Source organism: Lucilia cuprina, chromosome 2 (genome assembly GCF_022045245.1).
Source record: "Lucilia cuprina isolate Lc7/37 chromosome 2, ASM2204524v1, whole genome shotgun sequence".
NCBI lineage: Eukaryota > Metazoa > Arthropoda > Insecta > Diptera > Calliphoridae > Lucilia > Lucilia cuprina.
This window is the reverse complement of record NC_060950.1, coordinates 7,548,215-7,564,194: the sequence shown is the minus strand read 5'-3', so window position 1 is coordinate 7,564,194 and position 15,980 is coordinate 7,548,215.

Sequence of the window (15,980 nt, the reverse complement as noted above, 5' to 3'; positions counted from 1 at the left end):
CTATTGGTTAAAAACTGAATATATTTTTATTAAGTTTTCATAATTTTTCTTTATAAATTAAACTAAGAATGTATAAAAAACAAACCAACACAAAAATAATAACAATAAAAAATAATGTACAATATTTAAAAAGAATAATATTAAACAAAAAACATTATTAAATTAATATGTAAAAATAGAACTGTAAAAAACCAGTTTAAATATAATTAAAACACAAAAAAATATATTTAAATATTTTTTGCTAAAGAATTTTTCATTTTAACGCTTTAAAATATGAATGAGTATGTAAAAATTTTAAACGATTATTATTATTGAATTCTTTTTTAAAAAACCAAAATGTTTATACATAAATATATTTTTTATAAAAAACAAACTCGTTTTATTTATTTTGTTCAGAGCGTGTACGTTTATAGACTTTGACAAAAAAATTCTTATACAAATATTTAACAAAAAAAGGCAAATCTCCTATACATATATTTAATTATTTAATGACTTTTAAGGTGACCATTTAAGGCGAAACTAGTGAATTTTGGACAACTTCATAAATTTGTTGCTTTTGGAATTGCTGATTGGTTATTAAATTTCTATTCTAAAAAGCTGTAGTGACGTTAACTTAAGAGTTAAAGTTTTATTAAAAACTGTGTAACAAGTTTAAACCGTAACGCATATTAGCTGAGATAAAGTATCTTAAAGCATAACGGGTCGCCACTGAAGTAAGAAAATATATTTTATTTTTATTTTTTATCGTGTTTTTGATTATGTAAAGATTTTAGGAATACTGTATAAATCCGAAATTTTGAAAAATAATTTGCTCTTCTAGCCTATAGTCTAGTCTATAGTCTAGCCTATAGTCTAGCCTATAGTCTAGTCTATAGCCTAGCCTATAGTCTAGTCTATAGTCTAGCCTATATTCTGGCCTATAGTCTAGCCTATAGTCTATTCTATAGTCTAGTCTATAGTCTAGTCTATAGTCTAGTCTATAGTCTAGTCTATAGTCTAGTCTATAGTCTAGTCTATAGTCTAGTCTATAGTCTAGTCTATAGTCTAGTCTATAGTCTAGTCTATATTCTAGTCTATAGTCTAGTCTATAGTCTAGTCTATAGTCTAGTCTATAGTCTAGTCTATAGTCTAGTCTATAGTTTAGCCTATAGTCTAGTCTATAGTCTAGTCTATAGTCTAGTCTATAGTCTAGTCCATAGTCTAGTCTATAGTCTAGTCTATAGTCTAGTCTATAGTCTAGTCTATAGTCTAGTCTATAGTCTAGTCTATAGTCTAGTCTATAGTCTAGTCTATAGTCTAGTCCATAGTCTAGTCTATAGTCTAGTCTATAGTCTAGTCTATAGTCTAGTCTATAGTCTAGTCTATAGTCTAGTCTATAGTCTAGTCTATAGTCTAGTCTATAGTCTAGTCTATAGTCTAGTGTATAGTCTAGTCTATAGTCTAGTCTATAGTCTAGTCTATAGTCTAGTGTATAGTCTAGTCTATAGTCTAGTCTATAGTCTAGTCTATAGTCTAGTCTATAGTCTAGTCTATAGTCTAGTTTATAGTCTAGTCTATAGTCTAGTCTATAGTCTAGTCTATAGTCTAGTCTATAGTCTAGTCTATAGTCTAGTCTATAGTCTAGTCTATAGTCTAGTCTATAGTCTAGTCTATAGTCTAGTCTATAGTCTAGTCTATAGTCTAGTCTGTAGTCTAGACTATAATCTAGTCTATAATCTAGTCTATAGTCTAGACTATAATCTAGTCTATAATCTAGTCTATAGTCTAGACTATAATCTAGTCTATAATCTAGTCTATAATCTAGTCTATAGTCTAGTCTATAGTCTTGTCTATAGTCTAGTCTATAGTCTAGTCTATAGTCTAGTCTATAATATAGTCTATAGTCTAGTCTATAGACTATAAACTATACTATAGTTTATGATCTACAGTCTACTCTACAGTCAAATCAAGCAGATATTTATTTTTTGCATAATTGCTCTAATTAAAAAAATGAATCTGCATTCTCCCAAATTTACGCAAAATCTTTAGTCAGAAAATGTTAATAAAAAATTGCTTGCAAAAAAAATCAAAATAAAGTCAAGGTCAAATGATATTATTAAAATTTGAACTTAAATAACTTTTAAACTTTTTTTAGGAGTTAATTTGGTTTTTATTTGATTATCTTATTAAATTTCATAATAACAAATTTAGATAAATTGGTAAAAGTAACGATGTGCAAAAGTGTTTTTAGACACTAGAGCCAATAAACTTTGACACTTTGTAGCTTTCAGGCGTAACGAAAATTAGCTTTTAATTTTTAATATTGACAGTAACATGATCAACTTTTAAACACCTTTCAGTCAAAATATAATATCAATTGTATTAAAAAAATCTTAAATAGTACATAAGTATTTTAATGAAGTCTAAATAACAAAATTAATAAGATTAATAAAAAAAGCTATGAATATAATTATTCATTATTATAAACATAAATAAATTTATTGTTAAATATTTAAAACCTAAATAAAGACATATTTGCATACAAAACAAAATATTTAATTAATTTATGACTAAAACACAATAATAAATTGAACAATAAAAAAAAATAACAACAAAAAGTGTTCAATTTCCAAAAATCGAAAAAAACAGTTTACACATAAAAAGTGTAACACAAACATTTGACATTCGCGCTAACGCCAAATGAATAACTAAGTGGAGAGTAAGTGACTAAATTCTCTGACTCAATGAGGAGACGACCAATTGAATGACCAGTCTGGTGTTGCATTTTTAATAAATTTAACAATTGATCACTTATAGCAAAAATTTATTAAGAAAGGTAAAGTTGGTTTAGACCGACTATAGAAAGCATTATAACAATATGATATACTATACAATGGTGTTGTGTATTCATGTGTTAACAATGTCTACTATAGTCTATAGATTAGTGGACAGTAATCTTGTACATATTCGGAACTATTGTAGAGCCTATAGCCTGAACTATAGTAGCCTATAGTCAAGGTTGTAGATAGCTTATAGTTTAGTGTATAGTCTGGACAATAGGATCAAGTAAAGGGGAGACTTTTGAATATCCTAGACTAACTTACTTAATTGCGTCATAATCTAGTCAGAACTATTGTTTAGTCTATAATCTACTTTGTAATCTAGTGTATAGTTTGGACTAAAGTCAATAGTCTCTAGTAGGCTCTATCATCTGCATAATATTCCTGATCATGAGATAAAATATATTTTGGTCTATAATCTGAACTCTTATAGAGTTAATAATAACAATAGTCTGGACAAAAGTCTTGTCCATATTTAGAAGTATTGCCTAGTCTATAGTTCGAAATAGGTTCTAGTCTGGATTATAGTTTAGTGCTCAACTACAGTCGAGCCTATAGGCTGACCTAGTCTGTAGTCTGAAATATTTTCTAGTATGTTGTCTGGCATATAGTCTAGTCTGTAGAATAGATTGTAGTCTAGTATTGACTTGTCTTGTTTATAGTTTGTAGTCTTTAGTATGGACTATCATCTGTTCTATAGTCTGGAGTATTGTCAGGACTATAGCATTGTCTATGGTCTGGGTTATAGTCTAGATTTCTAGTCTAATGTGTGACTAGCTTATAATCTGTCTGTAGTTTAAACTACAGTCTATTTTATTGTTTGTTTTCTAGTATATAGTCAAGTCTATAGTATAGACCTATCTGGACTATAGTATAAACCTTGGTAAATTTTGAATTGTAGATTGTAGTATGTATTGTCGACTATTTTAAGTCTATAGTTTGGACCATATCATTGTCTATAGTCTGTACTAAATTTGTGTCTATAGTATAGACTTCAGTCTAAAATTTTGACTATATTCTTGTCCATAGTATCCAATAGCCTATTCTAAGATCTGGTGTAAAGACTAAACTTTAGTCTATTCTAAAGTCAGTACAATACGCCATTCTATAGTATATTCTCTAGTTTGGTCTTTGACCTAGTCTATAGTCTAGTATATATTCTATAGTTTGGACTATAGTTCAGTCTCTAGTCTGTGACATCTTATTATACTCATACCACTAAATTCATGTAGGGTATAAAACAGAATTATAAAATTGCCAAAATTTTTTTTTTTTCATTTAACAGATTCATACAACTCAGTTTAACACATATTGACTCGTAATAAAATGAACTTGATGATGGGAATATGTTTTGGATCGATCGTACTCGTTGTCATACATTTTATTGAACTGGTCAAGTTACATTTTTGTTTTTGCTGGTTGGTCTTTACTATAGTTGTTTTTCTTATTGAGTATTTTTAAATTTTATTTCTTTTAATATTTTATAAATTGAAGGTTAATAAGTTATAAATAATTTAAACAAAAAAAAAACAAGAAACGTGTACGGTATTTTTGATTTTTATAGAGTTATGTATTATATTTGGGTTGAATTCTTTAAATTGTTTTTATTTTTTTATGTTTATTAAAATAATCAGCATAACTAAAGAAGTTATTTGTTAGTACTATATCTTTAGCATGTGTTTTTAATTCATTAAACGTTTTGCTGAAGGTATTTGTAGGAGTAAATATATATTGTGATTTTTATTGAACTCTTTTTAAATGGAAGTTGACTATTTGCAATTTTTTTGTAGGTTTTATAAAAGACTAGGAAGTTTAGTTTTAAGTATTCTTTTATAATATAACAGATTTGTCAAGTAAAGAAAAATTCGTAAATTGTATACATTTTTGTTGAACTTATAGGTATTCCAAAAAGAGGGGCAAAACAATAGACAGACCTTCGAAAATTTCCCAATTTAATAAGTATATGTAGCATATTTGATTACTAAAATAATTTAAAGCAAATCACTTGTAACTGAGTTATAAAAATTTTGGAAAGTTAATATTACTTACTTAGATTTAGACCAGTGAAATCTTCAAATTTTCATTCGAAAATGAAAGGATAGTTTCACTCGATTTTAAACAAAAAAAATCATACATTCTGAAACGGTTGCTATAAATAAAATGACAACTTCTTTTCATTGTCTTTATAACAAATATATGTATAACATATTCAATTCAGATTTCTAAAACAAATAACTTTATAGTTCTATATAAATGACAATCAAAAGTGAGAGTTATACATTTTTCAAACGGTTCAGTCTAACAGTCTACAGTTGTTTTAGAACAATAAAAAACCCAAACAAGCAAACACGAGTATAAATTTTAATGAAAAAGATTTTTAAATAAATTAGTACAAACTAGTCTTTGTTTAGTTTTGTATTCAATAAATTATAAGTTTAGGTTTAAAAAATAAGAATAATGCTCGCTTACTGCAAAAACGGTTTAACTAAAAACATATTGTGACGAACAAATAATTTTGGATATTTTCTATGACTATAGATTTCTGAACTTCTAATGAAATTAATTTATAAAATTATCCACAGTCTAGACCAGAGAAGTTCTTTTTTGCCATTTCATAGCACGCGTGATAGGGTAAGAAAATTCTGCTGATGCTACTTAAGTTGATACACATACACTTTAGGTTTAATTCTTCAGTGCTGATCAGCACTTGTCGAAGCAAGGTCTGTGCGCGACTTTTTTAAAATACACACAGAAATACAACAACAAAATTTTGAAAAGGTCGAATAAATGTAGGAGAACATGAGAGAACAGTTGATAGTTTTTTTATATAGACTTTGATATACGCTGGTTGTCAAAATCCATAAGAAATATTTTGTGTTACTGTCCTTCCCTAGAAACGATTCGCTATCAAACGTTTGGGTCGTCACATTTCGCTGATCTGATCAGATGTTCATCTTGAACATATTCTAGGTTTTCATTACTCTTCACATTCTAACAATAATAATGTTCATTTGAAGTCATTCTTTACAAACAATTACAAAGGAACCCATAAGACCCAATCAAATTAAGGGCAGACTATTGACAATCCCGGGCTAAAAACTAGATTACACGGTACACTATAAGCTATACTATGGTTCAGACTATAAACTGGACAACAGAGTTGACTTAAAACTAAACTATAGTTCAGATTTTGAAATAAATTTTACTTTCGAATTTAGTCTGATTTATAGTTGGATTAATAATATTGCCCATATTATACTAGACTAACCTAGTCTAGTCAAAAACATGGACTATAGTATGAACTATAGTAAAGTCCGTAGTGTGTCTTGTAGTCTAGCTTATAATATGAACTATAGTCTAGCTATTAGTCAAATTATACAGTTTGGACTAAAGTCTAATCAAAAGACTGGACTATAGTAGAGGCTATAGTTTACTTTATCTGCACTATAGACATAACTTCAATCTTGAGTATATCCTACCCTATAGTCTGTTCAATAATTTCGTCTATTAACTATAGCCTAATTAATAATGTAGACTATAGTCTTGTGTGAACCATAGTGTGGTCAAAATTCTAGTCAGAACTATTTTTTAGTCTATAATCTACCTTGTAATCTAGCTTATTTATAGTTTGGACTCTATCCAGTAGTCTGGGCTATAATGTAGTCTATACTCTGCACTATAGTCTTGATCATGTCCTATTCTGTAGTATGTACAAAAGTCTACTCTTTGGTCTGGGCTATGGTCTATAAGGTGAACTATAATTATGTCTATATTATAGATATAGTTCAGATTATAGGGTCAACTATAGTCTGGTCTATCTAGAATAGTTGTCTATAGTATGGACTTAAGTCTAGTCTATATTTTAAAAATTTGATCAATATTCTGAATTATAGCCTGCACTTAAAGTAACAATTTTTGAGTTATACCAATTTTATAGTAAATCACCTATATGACTAATTCATTTCAAATAAAGTTTTGTTTTTTTTTTGCAAAACACAGAAAAAAATCCCACATTTTAAATGTTTGAATTAAAGTTTAAGTGTTTCTTTGAAATACTTGTTAAAATGGTTAAAACAACTTTGTTGAGCGTAAAAAAGTTTTCATTTAAATATAATAAAAATAATTTTTTATATCCCCAAGTATAGGGGTAAGAAAAATAGGCATAAACCTAATTTAAACGTAATGTTGAAAAAATACTCAAGTAGAAAATTTTTTTTAATAAAAAATAATTTTCTAAATTATATATTAAACCCCTTATTCACAAACAACATTTTTATTTTATAAAAGTTTAATAAAATAAAAATTTTGTTTGTGATAAAAAGAATTAAATCGGTTCGTATTCAATTTGAAATTTAAAAAAAAAAACAGTTCTTTACGTTTCTTTCCTCTATTATTAACCAAAATTCTGAAACCCTCACACTACTGCAGAGTATTTCCGAATTCGTTGCATACTTCAGCTACTGGTTTTTGTTTTATATAAACACTAATGATTTATGAATTCTAACGGATTTTGCTGCATGACGATGTATAACAAATTATTTTTTTTTTAAATGTTTTATAACAAATTATTAAGTGTTTTTTCTTAAATTAATTTTTAACTATTTATCGGCTATTTTTTGCCAAAAAAAATTTTGTCATAAAAAATTTATGAGTTTGCTGATTATGGAGGGATATTTTTTTCATATTTACTTAACTTCGTTGAAATATTTCCCCTGAAGGTAAAATTAAATAATTAATATACTATAGCTCGATACTTCAAATTATGTTACACGTCTATATAAAAGAAAGTGTAGATGGTTAAGCCCTACTTTATCGTACCCTACACTATTGTAAATCTGACAACATTCCTTTTTTGAACTTAATATTTAGATTAATTTACGATTCCGTTTCTAAAATTTTCTTCTCGTTATTTAAATGCTTTTTGTAATTTGTTATACAGTGAATCAAATAAGTATTTTGCCTATCAATTTTTAAATTTTGGTTTTTTGTTCATAAATAAAATTCAAATTAACAGGTAAAATGAAAATTTATGTTTTCCAATTAAAAATGGAGATTGTTTTAATGGGAAAACCGTGAATATATTAAGATACAAATTTTGGTTCAGGAAAAATACTTAATTTTTTTATTTACAAATAGAGATAGAGTTATCATCACCTAAGGTCCACAAAAATAATATAAACTAATATATATTAAGAATCCAAATCAAGAATTTCAATCTAGATACAAATGCGCCTACTTTAATAGTGTATTATACTGTATACAGTATGATATTATATGTGCGTTATAAGTCAAAAAATTATTTTCAAAAAATAGGAATATTTAGGATTATTGAGCAAGCCTTTATTGAATGAACGTTATATTAGGGACCACATTTTTGTAGGGTCCTCCATAATGTACATACAGAATCACTTACCAAATATATATTTTTTCAGTGAACAGATCTGAAACAAAAAACAAAACAATTTTCTTAATATATTTATTTATTTAACATATTTCAAAGCTAATGTTACAACTAAATCCCTAAAATATGCTACAGTTATTAATTAAACTTTTTAAAATAATAAATTCGAACTTAAGTTCGAATGTATTAACGCTTTATGAACCATGTGGATACATTATATGTAACTAGATTTTTGTACCCGCTATTGCACGACGGTTTTAATTATACTTAAGTATTGTTCCCTTTCCCTTTCTTTTACATGTTTCAAAAGAATTCTAAAGGTCTCCCTTAAAAGAAATTCCTTATAATTTTCCAAAAAATCTTTCTCCATTAAATTTCCCAAATTTATGTATTTTGCTAAAAAAAAAAAATTATAAATCTATGTTCAAAATATGAGTCCTGTAGAACATTTATTAAAAACAAATTATGCATCTGCCCTTTTCCTTTTTAAGTATTATTTTTACACCCATTTGCCTTTTCGTCTACAACAGCCGCCAAGTATAGGTCTAAATTTTTTTTCCAAATTTAAAGAAAATTGGTCCAGCCATTAAGGCGTGATTGTCAAAGAAACAAACAGACTTACAAAAATATTTATAATATATAATTGTTATTAGCAGGGCAAGGATAAAGGATGAAAATATGCACATAATATGCATTATAAAATTGGAAAATATGCATTAAAAATGTGAAAAATATGCACCAAAAAAATATTTCTTTGTGAAGGTACATATTAATAGATATTCAGATCTTAAGTTTTTGACAACAAATATACAGGTTTTTAAGGACTGCTATAATATCACTTTAACTGAACCAAGACCTCGAGAATGACAATTGTAAAAACTAAGAAAAAACTATAAATAGTATATATTAAATATCTGAAAATGAAGAGCTTATTAGTAATTCTAATAAAATTTGTTGAATGAATGTATTTTTGTACAAATTATATTTCTTACGAATTTTATCGTTTGGTAATGTATTTAAGTGAATTATGGAGAGAGATGTAAAGAACAAAATGTCATTTAGTTATCTAATTATATGGACACACAGATGGACAGACTCAGGTATTGATACAGAACCTATACTTTAAGAACCAGTATTTTGGGAGTTACAATTAGCAGCACAAACCTAAAATACCTTCCGTGTGGTTTTAAAAATTAAATAAAACTATGTAAAATTGTATTTCATAGAACATAGTATTTTGTTGTTAAATCGAAATTTATTAAAAAAAAAACTAAATATGTAAATACCAAAATTTGTTGTAAAAATATGAAGTAAAGAGAAAACAAAACAATTTGTTTTAGAAAATTTAAAAATATTCAAAATATGCTATAAAAATGTTAAAAATATGCATTTTATGCATTTATAACATTCCCTTATAAAATTTTATAAAATTCCCTTTTCTAAAGTAACAAAATAACATATAATTATATACCTTTTTATACCTTAGAAGCATATTCTGAGTCGATTAAGCTTAATCCGTCTGTCCGTCCGTCTGTCCGTCCGTCTGTCCATGTAAACCTTGTGCGCAAGGTACAGATCGCAATTTTCAAGATAATTACATGGATTTGCCACATACTCTTTTTTTGGCCCAAGGTAAGCCTATTGAAAATGGATAAAATTAGTCCATTATTTTGCCTAGCCACCATACAACCGTACCCCCGAATAGGACCTTTGGGCTCATAATTAAGTTAATTTTATATCAACAAAAGTCTGCAAAACTTAGTTTTATAGAACCGATTTTTGTAACAAACTCCCCCGAGAAAATGACTTGAAGGTCAAAATTCACCTATAAACACTAATAACACTTTTAAATTTTACTTTGCTTCATTAAAATAAAATAATTTATATATAGTATATAGCTGCTTTAGAACAGAAAAAAATAAGTCTCGTTTCCCCCTTTTGTACTATTTTTGTCCCCTTATGGTCTAATCTTTGCAACAGTACTACGCTAATTCATGAGCCATTAAAATGTTTAATGGAATATATTTTGCCTTAAGTAAAGCCAATAATTGGTATTTATGCTCAAAAGTAATAATTTTGAACGATTTTCAGCCATGTTACCTTTTTGTGGCCTTAACACCCTCCAACATCTACCAATGTTTAAAATTTCAAGAAAATCAGTTCATCCGTTTAAGTGTGATTGACGAATCAACAAACGAACAAAGGATATACGGATTAGGATATTAGGATTAGTTATTTTTCTAGTGTGTTAGACCGAATTTTTAATTGTTTAATCCTTAAGTGCAGATATAAGTAATGTGCACAATTATTGGTTCTATATCTACAGTAAAGTAAACAAATCAACTTTAAATAGTTTTCTAAGTCGATTAAGACACGTACGATTTAAAATCCACTTTTAAATCAAAGTATTTAATTAAAGTTTAACTTTCTTTTTTTTGCCTTTTTAAATATGTAATTAATTTTTGTTGTTTTTTTTAATAAATCTAGTTTTTTTTTAATTTGCCATTATATAAAAGCACATAATCAAATTAAAAAAAATTAGATTAACAGTCTAACAACTGGTTAAGTAAACCATGAAGTTCCTCTTCTTATTCTGTCTTCTATTGCTGGCAGTTATGGCTATAAGCGGTGCTCCTAGTGGTGGTAATAAACCACAACCTCGCTTTACTTCAGTGGTATATAACAATGTCAATGCAAATGCACAAGGACATGGGGAGGCAGCTGCTAGTACTAATGCTGAGGCTAAGGCAGATATAGGTCATTAAAAGAGTGTAGTTTAAAAAACACTTAAAAAATATATTTAAATAAAAAATTGTATTAAATTTGTTGGAATTTTGTATTATTTGAATCTAGGATATCTGAAATAAATAACTCCCGACCGCCCATTGCGATGCAAATTAAAACTTTAACTTTAAAATATGGAATCGTAATTTTAATTATTTTAAGTCTTGTGACTATTTGTTTTCACATTAATAAAAACGTATTGCGTGTGTTGTGATTTAAAACGAGTTATTAGCAAAATTTGAATTACAAACATTGCACAGTGGGATGCTAGCAAACTTAAGGTAAATAATTTAGTATGATGTTTAAGTCTTCAAGTTAAAAACCCCTGATCCCTTTACAAGTTGAAAATTATTACTCATAAACAATTCTTCTCTGTCTGCGCAAAATTTCATTGATATCGATAATTACACATAATACAACTTTTGTGTCTTTAATTTTTTTCGTTCATCCCACTGTTGATCTGTTTTAAATAAAAATTCGTTATTTTTTTTATTTTTATTAATTCCATGTAAATTTATCTCGTTTTGAAAAGATTTTCTCCAGTATAAAGTGAATTTTTAGTTATTCGAAATTAGTTTATTTCGTTGTAATAATCTGTACTAAACAATGAAATTTTTCACTTTATTCTGTATTCTATTGCTTGCCATTGTGGCCGTAAGCAGTGCACCTCATGGTCATCAACAAGGAAGTGGACCATCAGTAGCAATTGCAAACGCAAATGTCAAAGCTGTCGCTAATGGATCTGGCACAGCTAATGCTCAGGCTGACGCCAAAGCCAGTGCTGTAGGACATGCCAAATAAAGTTTATGTCATGGCTAACAAGAAAATTGAATTTATACAATTAAATTGCAATAAAAAATCTTAAATAAAATTTAAAAAATGTTGACCTTTGAATCATTTTTGGAGTTACTCAATAAGTTTTTATTAATTCCCCTTCAACTTCTTGTCATAAACCCTATAAAGCCCATAGAATAAACCTGTAATAAACCACTAATAGTAAATCTTAAATCATTGCTTAAAGGAATTTGCAATTTGTATACTGGTCCATAAATATTGGAGTAGTATTAAATAAACAAATCTAAATCCAATATATTCTACACAAAAGGTTTCAAATGGGTGTAGGAGTAAATATGGCTCTATCCTACTAAATATTGGTCTACATTTGAAGTTTTTTATACAGAATTTAATCGTGTTTTTAGAGTTTTTAAGTAAATTTTGACCTTAAAGTCGTTTTCTGAAGGGAAGTTTGTAGGGGGACTTAGGTCCAGCGAGGCCTCGTAATTACCAAAATCGGTGTCGTTTAAACTTCTAGAAGTTCGGCCGATTTTTGTTTACATAATATAACATTTAACACAATTTTAAGCCCAAAAGCCTTCTTTAGGGGGTACGGTTGTATGGTGGCTTGGCGAAATAATGGACTGATTTTCAATAGCGTTCGTCCTTGGGCCAAAAGAATGTAATAAATTTCATCAAATTATATTAAAAATTGCGAACTGTAGCGTGCGGATAAGCTTTAAATGGACGCACAGACGGACGGAAGGAAGGACAGACATAGTTAAATCGACTCAGAAGGTGATTTCGAGCCGATTGGTATACTTTAAGGTGTCTGTAGGATCAATATTTTTGAGTGTTACATGCCCTCCCCACTATAGTGGTGTAGGGTATAAACATACATAGCAGATTCGATGGAGACGTAGGTGCATTCTTTGTGTATTCTTTCTCCCAAGTTAACTTTGTCTTAACAATAGAATGAATTATATTATAATCTATAGTTTCATTTATAGAGTAAACGATAGATCGTTATATAGAATAGGCTATAATCCGATCTAGAGATAAGAATATTGATTAATATATACAACAGTCTGATATATAAAATAAATAATAAAAATCTGAAGTATAGATCAAGTGTAGTCTGATCTAAAAATAGACTTTAGTCTGATCAATAGTACAGACTATAATTTGAATGTTAATTCCGGAATGACATCACTTCCAAGATACTTCTATCTAACTTCAGAATACTAACAGAATACGTACTATCACATTAAGTTTCGACTTGCTCATCTTGAGGAGATTTCTCGTCTTGCTCTCATCAGGGTTACCGCATAGGATTTTCGTGGATCTACATAGCTACTAACTGATCTATAGAAACTATGATTTCATCCCTACAACCCACAACATGTCTCATCTACAATAAAGGCTAGAGAATAGACTATAGTATGACCTATAGGATCTACTATAATCTAGGATATAAAATAGTTTAAAATGTGATCTATACAGAATTTTGTCTGATCAAAAAAATATTGAAAAATATTGATCTATAGTATAGGTATAAGACTTTACACCGGTATAGTCTGAACTATAAAATAGTCAATAAACTATAGTCTGATATCTGATGATCCTTAGAATATTCTTGTATGTATAATAAGCCGTTGTCTAATCGATAGAATAGAGTGTGATATAGAATACACTGTAGTTTGACCAATAAAACAAAACATAGCCTGATCCATAGACTATAGAGAACACTATAGTCTAATGCGGATCCAGTTCAAACGTGTGTGTGGACCAATCTGTTTCTTTCTTATTTACGTATTTTCTTTTTTTTTTCTCATTTTTATATTTAGTATCAATTTTTTTTTATTTTTACCCCCTCTGGATCTGCGCCAGGTCTGATGTATAAAATGGACTTTATTTTCATCAACTGAACATAGTATTAAAAATAGTTTGATCTATATAACTGACTATCGTCTGATTTATAGGATGTTTATAAAAGCTACAATATTTGACTTTATAGCACGGACTAAAGCCTGATCTATCTTAAAGCCCAATCTATAGAATAGTCAGACCTTAAAAATAAACTGACTTAAGTCATATCTATAGAATAGACGGACCCTAAATCTATGGAATAGGTAAACCATATAAGTAGTTACATATAACATTTCTTAACATCAAAACAGATTGGTCACGTGTAAAAGATATATTAAATAGTTCGGTGAAGTTCAAGTAAAAAGAATTGTATAACGTTCTAACAAATGATTCATATTTTATTTAAATAACCGTTATTTTAACTGATTATATTTATAAAAATTAAACGTGTATAGAAAACTTTATCATAAGACCAGATTTCGTAATTTGCTAAAACAGCTTTTGCAATGTTGCAATTAAAACAGGTTAATAGCCACAATTAAAATTTCAAACATCATTTAATTAGAATAATGACAAATTTATGTTTTGTTTACAGTTTCGTTTGGAAAAAAATTAACATATTAATTTTCGTACAAAATTAATCTCGTTTTTAATTTCGTATCTATGATGTTTGTTTTGGGGTTCGTTTTCGATTATTTGTGGGTATATAAAAGCCAACAATTTTGCATTATAAGACATAAGTTAATCACTTGATTTAATCTATACTTAATTAACAATGAAGTTCTTTGCTATCTTTTGTATTCTATTGTTAGCTGTTGTGGCTATGGTTAGTGCTGGACCTGCTAGAGCATCCGCTAAAGCTTCTGCTACTGCTACAGCAACTTCCAGTGGATATGGTGGTGATGCTGAAGCCGTTGCCGATGCTAGTGCAGCTGCACAGGGACATGGTGATGCTGCTGCTGTTGCTAATGCTGATGCCTCCGCTGCTAGTGGCGCTCATTAACAAGTTTATTGAAGTTTTTAATAAGAAAATAATTAATGAAGTTTAAATAAGAAATAAAACGGCAATAAAATGAAATATAGCACCTTTCGTTTTTTTGATATATCGGGGATCAGGATGGTTAATACGTATTACAAGTTAAGAAAATTTAAAAACTCTTTATCATTGCAGTGCTTTTGATCTGGCAAGTGTTTTTAACGGGTTTATCTATAGATTTTGAATAAAATTTCAATAATACGAAAATTTTACCGGTTCTTTGAAAATTAAAACTGGATTACTTTATTCATATTTAAAAATATTAATTTTTAGTATTTTATCTTATGAGAAGATAAATATTGATGCGCCATTTCTAAACGGTAGTCAAATGAATTGAGGTGATAAATTAAAAATTGCGAAAAATATTAAAAACCAGTAACAACTTAGCTGATTGAACAAATGCAGGGCAGTTAGTTAGTTACTTAGATAGATAGATAGATAGATAGATAGATAGATAGATAGATAGATAGATAGATAGATAGATAGATAGATAGATAGATAGATAGATAGATAGATAGATAGATAGATAGATAGATAGATAGATAGATAGATAGATAGACAGATAGATAGTTAGATAGTTAGTTAGTTAGTTAGTTAGTTAGGTTAGTTACTTAGATAGATAGATAGATAGATAGATAGTTAGTTAGTTAGTTAGTTAATTAGTTAGTTAGTTAGTTAGTTAGTGAGTTAGTTATTTATTTAGTAAGTTAGTTAGATAGTTATTTATTTAGTTCGTTAGTTAGTTAGTTACTTAGATAGATAGTTAGTTAGTTAGTTACGTAGTTAGTTACTTAGTTAGTTAGTAAGTTAGTTAGTTAGTTAGTCAGTCAGTCAGTCAGTCAGTCAGTCAGTTAGTTAGTTAGCTAGTTAGTTAGTTACTTAGATAGTTAGTTAGTTAGTTAGTTAGTTAATTAGTTAGTTAGTTAGTTAGTTAGTTAGTTAGTTAGTTAGTTAGTTAGTTAGTTAGTTAGTTAGTTAGTTAGTGAGTTAGTTAGTTGGTTAGTTAGCTAGTTAGTTAGTTAGTTAGTTAGTTAGTTAGTTAGTTAGTAAGTTAGTTAGGCAGTTAGTTAGTTAGTTAGTTAGTTAGTTAGTTAGTTAGTTAGTTAGTTAGTTAGCTAGTTAGTAAGTTAGTTAGGCAGTTAGTTAGTTAGTTAGTTAGTCAGTCAGTTAGTTAGTAAGTTAGTTAGGCAGTTAGTTAGTTACTTAGATAGATAGTTAGTTAGTTAGTTAGTTAGTTAGTTAGTTAGTTAGTTAGTTAGTTAGTTAGTTAGTTAGTTAGTTAGTTAGTTAGTTAGTT